At 40.6% G+C, this 12,116-nt stretch overlaps 1 pseudogene; it reads left to right on the top strand.

Annotated features, from left to right (window-relative positions):
• Positions 1 to 6,221: 6,221 nt before the first annotated feature.
• On the top strand, positions 6,222 to 7,214 carry LOC147465673 (uncharacterized; annotated as a pseudogene).
• The last annotated feature ends 4,902 nt before the right edge of the window (positions 7,215 to 12,116 follow it).

Raw genomic sequence — 12,116 nt, 5'->3', positions numbered from 1 at the left:
GCTTGTGAATCAAGTCCACGCGCAGACAACAACATGAGACTTGGCCAAGAAACCACAGAATAGATAGGCATTTAAAACATAGCGCGACTAGAGCTACCTGTCGGAGAATTTTCGTGCACGAGCAGCGAAATTGTACATGGCTCTCAGTAGGAAATCCCATCTGAAAAACATGGCTCAGCGAAATTGTACCATGACAGTACAGCTTGAGGCTTGTGAATCAAGTCCACGCGCAGACAACAACATGAGACTTGGCCAAGAAACCACAGAATAGATAGGCATTTAAAACATAGCGCGACTAGAGCTACCTGTCGGAGAATTTTCGTGCACGAGCAGCGAAATTGTACATGGCTCTCTGAGAAGACCCGATCCACCTGGTCATATGCCAGAGGAGTAAACAGCACTCATAAAATTTCAGCAAGCATTCATATGCTCACCGTGTACACTCTCATGTGCACTCTCATATGGACTTACATGTACTTTCTTGGACATGTGCACATGTGGGCATGGCTCCGAGGTTAAGATTATCATATGGACTTACATTGGGTTGAAGATTATGTCCTTCTTGAATGTCAAAAGTTTTAAATTAGATACAATTCAGATCTTGGAAGTCTGAACTTTAAGGTGAGCTTGTCATTCTACTCACTCGGGATGTGGACATTCTACTCACTCGGGAGCACAGACATTTGGTAAGTTGTTGGGGTCCTGCACATTAAGTTCGCTTTTGCCAATGGTGAGCATAGTCATATTAGACGACATGGACTTTTAGTGCAGAGGAGAGTTATGTATGTCACTCTGCAATTTGGGGACTATTAGTGCAGGGGAGAGCTATGTAGGTGGCTGGACAGATTCTATGTTGGAGATATTGGACTGAGACTTCACTCTCTAATCACATGCCAATTTTGATGTGAGGAAAGCTTTACAGGTATTTCGCCAGCGAAATAGGGAAGCAATGTGAGAATGTGAGAATGGTACCAGTTAAGGGATTGACTCAGTTAAGGTATTTCGCCAGCGAAATAGGGATATGAGGGATTGACTCTGTTAAGTGCCTCAAGGACCACTGGTCCACATTGATTGAATGTTACACCTACTCTTGGCCATTGTTCATGCACCAATCGTATGTGACACCAATCCTATGTGACTCAGAAGATTAAACCTGTATAGTTGCATTGATTGTGATATGAGGCTTCTTTTGTCCTAGAGTCAAAATCTGTACACTAGAAGAAATCCTTGAATGTCTATCTTAGCAACCCTATGATCATGCAATAAGTACAAGCAATGGTCATTAAATCTATGTGAATTTATTGAGGACAGAAACTTCTTCCGTCTTTGAAAACCGTGACAAGCTCTATGCCTGTCCTTAAGAAGCTCTCAAAAGAAATGATACTTTCCATTGCTAGGCTTTGGATTCCACACTTGCTTTATTGCACTCTAATAGTCACATTGCGTACTTGCTAAGCTCTCTATGTAGGTGGCTGGACAGGTTCTATGTTGGAGATATTGGACTGAGACTTCCAATTTTGATGTGATGAAAGCTTTACAAGTATTTCGCCAGCGAAATAGGGAAGCAAGTGAGAATGTGAGAATGGTCCAGGTTAAGAGATTGACTCAGTTAATGTATTTCGCCAGCGAAATAGGGATATGAGGGATTGACTCAGTTAAGTGCCTCATCACCTGGTGGCCCCTGCCCCCAACCTCAGCTATCAGACGGCCGACCGCACCTAGCCAGGTGTATGGGACCAAACAGCCCACAATAGGTTACAACGGTGACATAATCCAGTCTCAACTAGCCAAGAATGTCTCAATTAATGACAACTAGTGTAATGACAACTTCATATAATTCTTGTCCAAGAATGCTCAATTATTTAATGAAATTTGAACTAAGTTTCTTTAACATATTGTTGACCAATGGATTAACCAAAAGACTCATCACAAAGTGATGAATAGCATCGGTGTCTTGAGAATAGCTAGAGACAAACCATCCCACAGAGAGTGAGAATTCCGCAGATTATATGTGTTTGTTGTTGAATTCCCTGGTTTGTGCATAGTCAATACATATCTAGGGACTAACAATACTAGTATTTTACATCTGTACCTATTCATGAAAATGGCCAATGATCTACCGTATAAGCTGCCATGTTAACTTCTCCATGATCTTTAGAGATCATTCGGATGCTAGCAAACACACATACATATATATATATATATGTATGTATGTATATATCATTTATAACAAGTATGTACATGAAAATAGGAGGGAACCTTACTGGGAGCAAGAGCGAGCTAAGTTTAAAATTATGAGAACCTTCAGTTGGCCTCTACGAGGGGGAGGTTTGCCAGTGGGGGTTTGGCCCATTATATGTATATAGATTGAGCTTTGGAGGATACAAAGGAGACCAAAAGGCTGTTGAGATACACAAAGAAATTGTCTTCTATTTGTAGAGCCATACCTAGCTTTTACCTCTTCTTCCTAGGATACTAATTGAGCACCAGCATAACTACATCTTCAAAGTTATTACAGAGGAGGTGAATAGAAAATGCCAAATATTTACCATATTACCATATATGCACAAAACTCTACACTTTTAATAACAACCCTAAGTCCCTATTTCGCCAGCGAAATAGGGAGTTTTGACCCTTTCCAGCCTTTCTCAGTCTTTCTCACACTCTATCCCTTTCCAGCCTTTCTCACCCTCTGTCCCTATTTCGCCAGCGAAACAGGGAGTGTCCAGCCTTTCTCATGAACCCTCTGTCCCTATTTCGCCAGCGAAATAGGGAGTGTCCAGCCTTTTTCATAACCCTCTGTAGGGAGTTAGCTATTGAGGTCGGCAGTTCCTGCCTCCTTCCACACCTAGAGAAGCTCATGCGTTGCCTCGCCTAGAGAAGCTCATGCGGCACTTCCCTTGCCACCGAAAGATGCACAACTGGAACAGCCAACTCCCTTGATAGATGAGGTGAGAATTGGAACAGTCAAGCAGAGAGAGAACTTACCTTGCCACCATATTTCGCTGGCGAAATAGTAGGGAGAGAGAGAGCGAGAGAGCATCACGGATATCATTGAGACAGAGAAAAAGAACATGTACCTGCAGTGCTGAGGCGCCAAGAGGAACAGATATGGTGAGAACTGGAACACCTGCTCCAAGCCAAGCAGGAAAGAACTTCGCTGGCGAGAGAGAGAGAGAGAGAGAGAGAGAGAGAGAGAGAGAGAGAGAGAGAGAGAGAGAGAGAGAGAGAGAGAGAGAGAGAGAGAGAGAGAGAGAGAGAGAGAGAGAGAGAGAGAGAGAGAGAGAGAGAGAGAGAGAGAGAGAGAGAGAGAGAGAGAACTTCACATTTCTGCCATATTTCGATGGCGAAATAGTAGGGTGGAGAGAGAGAGAGAGAGAGAGAGAGAGGGCGTCCACTTCACACGTTCTTTTTTGTGGACGGGTGCAACCCCATTACACGGCTACTCATTACCTTGATAATTTATTCTTGTACATAATTGCTTATAACGGATTCTTGGTAATTTATTCTTGTAAATAATGTATTTTTGTATCGGTAATTAAACAATACTTACTTGCGAGTATTTTAGATAAATAATGTAGCTTCCTATTTCGCTGGCGAAATAGGGAGAGAGAGAGAGAGAGAGAGAGAGAGAGAGAGAGAGAGAGAGAGAGAGAGAGAGAGAGAGAGAGAGAGAGAGAGAGAGAGAGAGAGAGAGAGAGAGAGAGAGAGAGAGAGAGAGAGAGAGAGAGAAACACGGACAGAGAGAGAGAGAGAGAGAGAGAGAGAGAGAGAGAGACAGAGAGAGAGCAACCTGTATGTGGATGGGCAATTTTTGAAAGCTAGGATTTTAAGAATTTAAAACCTGGATATCGGATCAATCATAATAATCATTTTAAAATTAATCATTTTTTTAAATTAACCATTTTCTACAAGAAACGTGGAATTGTGTAAACGTTTCATAATTGAAAGAATCATTTTAGATATTGACCCAATATTTGCCTCTTCATATAATAATTACCTAAAATAACTCTGCATATAATTACTTTGTTTTCGACACTTTGAAGTCATTCAATCTTTTATAATTAACTTATTCACTTTAATAATAAATTTATTAATTTTAAAGTCATTCAATTTTTAATAATCAATATTAACTGTAATAATTAACCTATTTAACTTAGAGTAGTTTACTTATCGACATGTTCACGACACTGCCTTGCAGCATTTCTAACTCTGCAAAATGGCTGATGATCTTCAAATGGCCACTATAGAAGATTCCACGGGCACAATACTTAACATAGAATGCACTAATGGTGCTGCTACTCTTGCTGTTTCATACCTCTCTTCATACTTCAATCTATTGGAAAACACAATGGAATTGCATCAACAGGCAGACGAGAGGGATGGTACTGAGCTGCAATATGCGATTCAGAGCACTGTTGGTCATAATGGGAAAGAATATCATTTAAACATTATGTTCGGAGAGAGGTTCTTTGTATCTGGATCTCATCCATCAACCACAGGTTCTCCTCACAGCATTGTTGACGTTATTACCAAGTTGCCATCACATAATGTCCTGAACATTGCGTTTAAATTGGTATCTTCAATTCACCAGGCTACTGAGCTACCACGAAAAAATGATGGAAATATTTTGTTTGAATTTCCACCTTCTGTGGATGGACCAAAAAGTAAAGGTATGGAAACAAAGTTCAGTGGACATGTGTGGAGTGAAGATGTAACATCACGAGTTTCAGGCTTTAAAGGGATAGTTAGGATAAGAAAATGTGCAGGCCATGTGTTGTGTGAGAATGGACTATGTCCTTATATTCAAAGGACACGTACAAAGAATGATTGCCATTGGAAAGGTCGTGACAGAAGGTCCCAAATGTTGGCGATACCACAAATGGATCTTTGAAGTGTCTGCATTGCAACTCTCCTCCATTTTGTATTGCCTTCTGTGTCTGCAAGATGTACTTATGTCTCCCACATGATAGTGAGATGGAGCCAATAACCCGGTGTGTAATTCATTTAGGATATCATATACATAGGGTTGGTGATGGATCATCAAAAAAGGAATTTGATGATATAAATCAGAAGGTGCAAAACATAGTTCAGCAAGGCACAAGTTCAGGACCTAAAAGTTTACAAAAGCAAGTGGCAGAGGACTTGGTGCTAGAGGCCATCATATCTGGAGAAAACAACATTCAGCTTACAGACATTGAGCTTAATGCTTTGTTTGAGAGACTCTTGCCAGTGTTATCATCCAAAAGGTAAATTGGGACTTGACGAGCATCTATATACCTGAATTAGTGTTTGAAAAAATCTTCTTTTTTCCACATCATTAATTTACTAATAATTTTCTTGTTTCCTTTTCTTTTAGGATTGCTAGATGGAAGAGGAATGATAGGGATCTTAATGATGGATTGGAGAGAATCTTGAACCTAAAATCAAAAAGCAGATTGCAATTTATTCATGGAGTAATTTTCCCAGGTCAACTATCATCCACAAGCTACTCCAGATGTCACGTGTTTAAGATGACAACCAAGGGTTCAGGCTCAGGTGTAGATCTTGTGAACAAAATGTGACCATCAGGAGAATTAGGAAATTGTTGGGTTTGCTTTGATCACATCAAGAGGATACGAGATTGGCACTCCAAGGCGTGTCATGTGTATAATCCCTTTATGCAAGAACTCCAAACCATTGCTATAGGGGAGTTCAAAAGTGAAGACACAGAAGCTCAAGTGCTTTTTTTGGAATTTGTTGAATGAGGTCATGGAAAAGGAGGGTTTTAGTGCTGCTGAGTTCCATGGTTTCATGGCTGATGAGGCTCAACAAAATTGGTTGGCTGTGAGGACAGTTTTTAATGGAGGTCCTGAAAATGTTATGGAAGGTAAGGAAAGAACCTGCTTGTGGCATTGGGAGGATAACTTGGAGAAGAATTCTAGAAAGTGCATTTCTCCAGAGAATCGGGAGGAACTCAAAATTAGATGCAGAGCTTGGAAAAATTCACCTACTACTAAGAGTGCAAAAAATGAACTAAATTCTCTATGTGAGTGGTTGGAAATGGGTAATGCCAGACCCAACAATGAAAGGATGCTTGAAACTTGGATTTCATGGTGGCATGCAAGGGTTTATCATTGGGGAGAGTACATTTTAAAGGTACAAAGTTTCTTTTCTCAAATAGCACATTCACACATGATTGCTTCTTGTTGTCACTAACAATGTGATTATTTTTTTAGGCAATGGAAGAAGATGATAGATATTTGGTTCCTCGGAGTAACCTATCAGAGTCCATTCATGGGAGTTGGTTGGCTACCAACAATGGGGTCAAATACATGTCTCTATATGATGCATGTCTCTCAGACCTCATAGCGTCTTGTTTGCAAGGGGCAAGGCATGCTGCATTTTTGAAGGGGCAACACATATGATCTCGACCAAGCCTTTGTAAGCTGCAACAAAGAGATGCAATGTGGACAAAAAGATCATACTCACAAAGGAAAATAATAGATCTCACAAATGAAGTTGCAGAGGAAATTGGAGTTGCATCAGAGGCAGGCTTTGGATATGAGAATACAGCAACATTAAGAAAAAAAAGGCCGAGATCAATTGCATTGCCAATTCATGAGTTTGATTCCCACCGACCAGAGTTTCAAAAGATCACCAAGCCAGAGCCACGAAGACACTCTTTTGCCTTTGCGAGTGCTAGTCAAAATGAAGTCACTACACATATAGCAGAGGTGGATGTTAGTCCAACAGTGTGGGCTATACGACGGACCAATCCCGGAAGCATGGTGCGATGTCAAGGATATCTTAGAACCATAAAAGCAAAGTGTCAAAAATACATAGATTCAAAGGGGCGTGCTGGTAAGGAGGGAGTCCCTGCTCCTTCTTTCTATGGAAGAATTCGTATCTCAAATGATGAATCAAATATTCAACCACAAATGCTATGGGTTTGTGGTGATTCTGTGGAGCACACTTGGGAACCTACAACTGCAATTTATGGATTGCTATCACCTGCACCTGCAAAATGGCATGTGGCAACTAGAACACGTCTCAATCCTAATGAGATTCTTTGTCTTCAAAATGCAGGATTTATTTTGGAAGATGTAACACAGACAAATGTTGTTAAATCACCTACAGGTCCTCAACAAAACATTGCAAACAAGGGAACACGGCCAGAATACAGAGAGGGTCAAAAAGTCATCTATAGAAGAGCAATTAGTAAGGAAATGTAAACAAGAATTGATGCTGCAATGTCTATGGAATATCAAGTACTGCATACAAATGTGGTTCAGCAACGAGAATATGTTGAGTTCATTTTGACTACACAAGGATCAAAGAGAAAAGGAGTTCCATACAATGTTACAATTTGCGTGTTTCCATCATGTACATGTGATGACTTTGTGCGTCGATCATGCACAGCAGAGCGCTACATGCCATGCAAACACATCTATTGTGTCTTCTTGCGCCACTTGAAACTTGAGTTGGAAACCAATAAGCTAGTCCACCAATCTACTTTAACTAAAGACGAACTTCGTATTGCCCTCGCAGTGTGACGTGTGGACACCTACATATTTTTGTATTTTGTACGCTACTTATGTTTTTTGTACTCCATATTTTGATGTTTTTAAGATGACACTATGGCGTTGCATATGAATCAATTTTTGTTCTAAGTTGTGAGGGATTTTGTACAATGTTACAATTTGCGTGTTTCCATCATGTACATGTGATGACTTTGTGCGTCGATCATGCACAGTAAAACAAACATGCCATGCAAACACATCTATTGTGTCTTCTTGCACTACTTGAAACTTGAGTTAGAAACCAATAAGCTAGTCCACCAATCTGCTTTAACTAAAGACGAGCTTCGTACTGCCCTCGCAATGTGACATGTGGACACCTACAAATTTTTGTATTTTGTACGCTACTTATGTTTTTTGTACTCCATATTTTGATGTTTTTAAGATGACACTACGGCGTTGCATATGAATCAATTTTTGTTCTAAGTTGTGAGGGTTTTTGTACAATGTTACAATTTGCGTGTTTCCATCATGTACATGTGATGACTTTGTGCGTCGATCATGCACAGCAGAATGCTACATGCCATGCAAACACATCTACTGTGTCTTCTTGCACTACTTGAAACTTGAGTTAGAAACCAATAAGCTAGTCCACCAATCTGTTTTAACTAAAGACGAGCTTCGTACTGCCCTCGCAGTGTGACGTGTGGACACCTACATATTTTTGTATTTTGTATGCTACTTATGTCTTTTGTACTCCATATTTTGATGTTTCTAAGATGACACTATGGCGTTGCATATGAATCAGTTCTTGTTCTAAGTTGTGAGGGTTTTTACACAATGTTACAATTTGTGTGTTCTTGTCATGTACATGTGATGACTTTGTGCGTCGATCATGCACAGTAGAACAAACATGCCATGCAAACACATCTATTGTGTCTTCTTACACCAATTGAAACTTGCGTTAAAAACCAATAAGCTAGTCCACCAACTCGTATTTTATGAGCATTGCTAGCTTTTTTCTAGTGAGCTACTTATGTTTTTTGTACTTCATATTTTTATTTTATAAGATGAAACTATGGCATTGCATATGAATAAGTTTTTGTTCTAAGTTGTGAGAGTGGTTTATTGCTGCCAATCATTTTAGTTTTCTTACATACATCATGAAGAATTAAATTATAATAAAGCTAAAAGTTATCAAATGATAATTTCACTTCGAAATATAGTAGGCAAAACTAGAAATTTTGACCACATGTTTGGATACTAAGCTCGTAGCTCGTGAGTTTTGGCTCGTAAAATGGCAACCCCCATCAAAGAGCGAGGCTAACCAATGGAGCATAAGACCTTAGGGTTAGCTTCATTGAAGACCTCCAATAATGAGTGTAAAGTCCTTTGACCATAGCTATGACCATAGCTAAACTAGGGCTGTGCTTGATGACTAAGGTGCTTGAGGTGCTTGATGAATAAGGTGTTTGAGATGCTTGAGGTGCTTGATGATTGATATTCTTGAGGTGCTTGTCATGCCTGAGATGCTAGGGTTGTACTTGAGGTGAGAACCCAACCCAAGCCTGAAGGGCTTAAGGGCCAAGCTTACGGTGGGAATCAAGGCCAAGGTTGAGTGGATTGAGGTGTACAAAAGTCAAGATTCAATCCCTACAAGGAGGGGCGAGCCCTACAAGAGGGGGGATGAGAGAGAACACCCACACACTCACACAAGGCATGCATGGTACAAAGAAAACAAAAGGGACATTTGTCATGTTCCTCCTCATGTGCCCTCATGGTGTGCATGAATCCTATTGGTTGCCACCCCAAGGGGTCCAATGTTAATTTAGGAGATTTAATTTATTTTTTTTTCATTTATCAAGTCCTCTCTCTCAAAAGGGAAAGGGGGACACTTTTCACAAGGCTACCCTTGTTGCTTGTAATGCCTCCTGCTTGTGATTGGCTAGGCCTGGAGGGGTCCAATGAGTTTCAAGCATGAGCTACAAGGGGGGGTTGACCAAGAAAGCTAGGGGGTTTCTTAGGGGGTATACTCACCCATACACATTCACAAACACTCTCATTGTGTGCTATGAAAAGTGCAAGAGCTCCATCTCCTTCTCCAAGCTCCTTGAGATGTTGAGAGCCTACACCAACACTCTTGGCTATGAAGTGCAAATCCAACCAAGAGCCATGCTTCAATGCTTGAGCTTGCCATCTTCTCCATCTTCATTATATTCTATTATGTATGCTATCAAGAAGAGTTATGACAAATGAGGAACTAACTCTTTCTCCGATGAAATGTTTCTTCTTCGTCTTCCCTACTCTCATTCCCTACTAGCTCTCTCCACCTTCGAAGGTGTTTGAGGTCTTATGACTGAGGCTTGGGATAGTTAAAGATTTCTTCAAGTTTATGCTATGCTTTTGATGCATGAAGCTTTCCATCTTCATTGCATCACCTAGGTCACAAGGAACACAAAGATTTTATTGTAACAAGTCTCTCTTAATGGGAGAAATCATAATACAAATGCCTATTGGAGGGGGGACCGGCTCCACATAAATCCGGTCCTCAACTGTTGTCATGTTCTCTAAATTCTCTCTCTTGCAAAAGTATTGATCATGCCAAGTTAACTAATCGCTATGATTATGATGCTATCTTCAATTATGTTCACCCGCTATGCTCACAAAGTCATTTCTCAAAATTACTCTCATTAATTTCCGCTACTCTCAAGTTAAATAGGCCAGTTCCATTACAATGGTATCAGAGCATTTGATTTCTCTTCTCTTGCTTGAGAAGGGAGGTCCTTAAGTAGCCTATAAATGATTGATGTTGTTGATTATATTAGGGTAAGTGGAATTGGGATCTATTATCGGTTTTGTTGAGCCCACTATGTGGGATATGGTGCACACCTTGGGAGATTTGGACTTAGTGATGGAGTATTTTTAGACTTGCCTACGGCTTTACCATTATTGATCCATAAGAAGTCCAAAAGGAGCTAGCCCTCGGCATCTCTGCTATGTTAGACCTACTCCTCTACCCCCTATAATTAACCACTTCGAGCTGTGGGTGTAGAAACTTAGGAGCCGATTTTCAAAAGCTAAGAGGAGTGGCAACTAAGGTTTTGAATTGCCAAAGCATACACTAAGTACATACATAAATTTTATTAACATGGATGACAATAATCAAGAGAGTAGAATGAACATTGATAGCTTTTATTTTTCACATGAAGGTGCTAATGATGATGCTCCCATGTTTGTGAATTATCTTGTCACTAGGTTGCGGCAAGATATGGGCAACCCTGCTTTGCAAGCCAAAGTTACTCAACAACTTCATGCTTATGGAATTTCCCTTCCTCTCCAAGAGGAGAGAGAGCTTAGGAGGCCTCTTGAAGAGACCCCAAAAAGAAGAATCTCTCCCATTCGAGACGAGAATCCAAAGAGCAAGAAATCAATGAAAGTTTAAGTTCCTCTGGAGATGTGGCTCCACGAAGCAGGCGGTCTAGAAAATCACCCACTCCTCCCAAGAGGAAAGGGAAGAGAGGAAACAAAGGAAGAAAAGGGCTAGGAAGAGGTCACCCTATTCTCCTTCTTCTTCACCTTCCTCCTCTTTCGATGAAAGTTATGGCTATTCTCCTAGAGAATACAAGAGGGGAGGACATCGCAAATCATTCCCTGCATGTGGCGAAGGTCACAAAAGCTAAATAAGTTCAAGGAGGGGGGAAAGATTGTTTCTTTTCTCACCTATGATGGCACATTTGGTGCTAGCAACAAAGTGTTGGCCTTCATCCAGCAATTTGATGCGGCCTTTGGAGACGAGGGCTTTACGGAGTCCTCCAAGATACACCATGTAGCTATGCACTTTCAAAAATCAACTCGTCAGTGGTGGGCTAGCCTTCATGGCAATGGCGAACTCTCAAAGACATGGAAAACTCTACAAGTTTCCATCATGAAGCAATTCCTTGCAAGCCATGCAAAGGAAAAATTTCTTACTGAATGGTACAGCTTGAAGCTTCTCTCTCATGTGTCTATCCACAATATGTAGACAAGTTTTGGGATTTATATTTCAAGGCTACTGTCTTTCAAAATATAAACTTTGTTGATAAATAGCAACAATTTTGTGCGGGATTACTTGAAGAAATGGCCAAATACATTAACTCTCAACGGCCTGGTACTATTAGCGAATTAATCCATCACACCATGGTTGCTTCACGCATCAATTTCCATCAAGGGGCTAGACGTAATGTCAATCCCATGGACAACAAAGGTAAAAATGAAGCAAAGGAAAAAACCAATGTTCAAAATTCTTCCCAAGGCACTTCCAACAACAACAACAACAATCGGTCCAAGGAGAAGGGAGTTTATAAAGGTAAAAACAAACTCTCTCTCAAGATCTTGAAGCTTTTCGCAAGGACCATAAGTGTTTCAAGTGTGGGGAGCAAGGACATGGCTATCGTTCTTGCCCCAAGAAGAATACTCGCAATGAGACTCCTAGGGCTTCCACCATCGAAGCTCCAAAAGAGGATGCTCATTGCAAAGGATCATCACTTTCCTATGCTTGGGGAAAGGTAAGAGAGCATGATGCCTTCATCTTGTTTGACACTGGCTCTACTCACAACTTCATATCAACGGAGTTGGCCA

Source organism: Adiantum capillus-veneris, chromosome 1 (assembly GCF_014529385.1).
Source record: "Adiantum capillus-veneris isolate H3 chromosome 1, ASM1452938v2, whole genome shotgun sequence".
Lineage (NCBI taxonomy): Eukaryota > Viridiplantae > Streptophyta > Polypodiopsida > Polypodiales > Pteridaceae > Adiantum > Adiantum capillus-veneris.
Note: the sequence above shows the minus strand (reverse complement) of the source record. Positions and strands in the feature narration are given on the sequence as shown.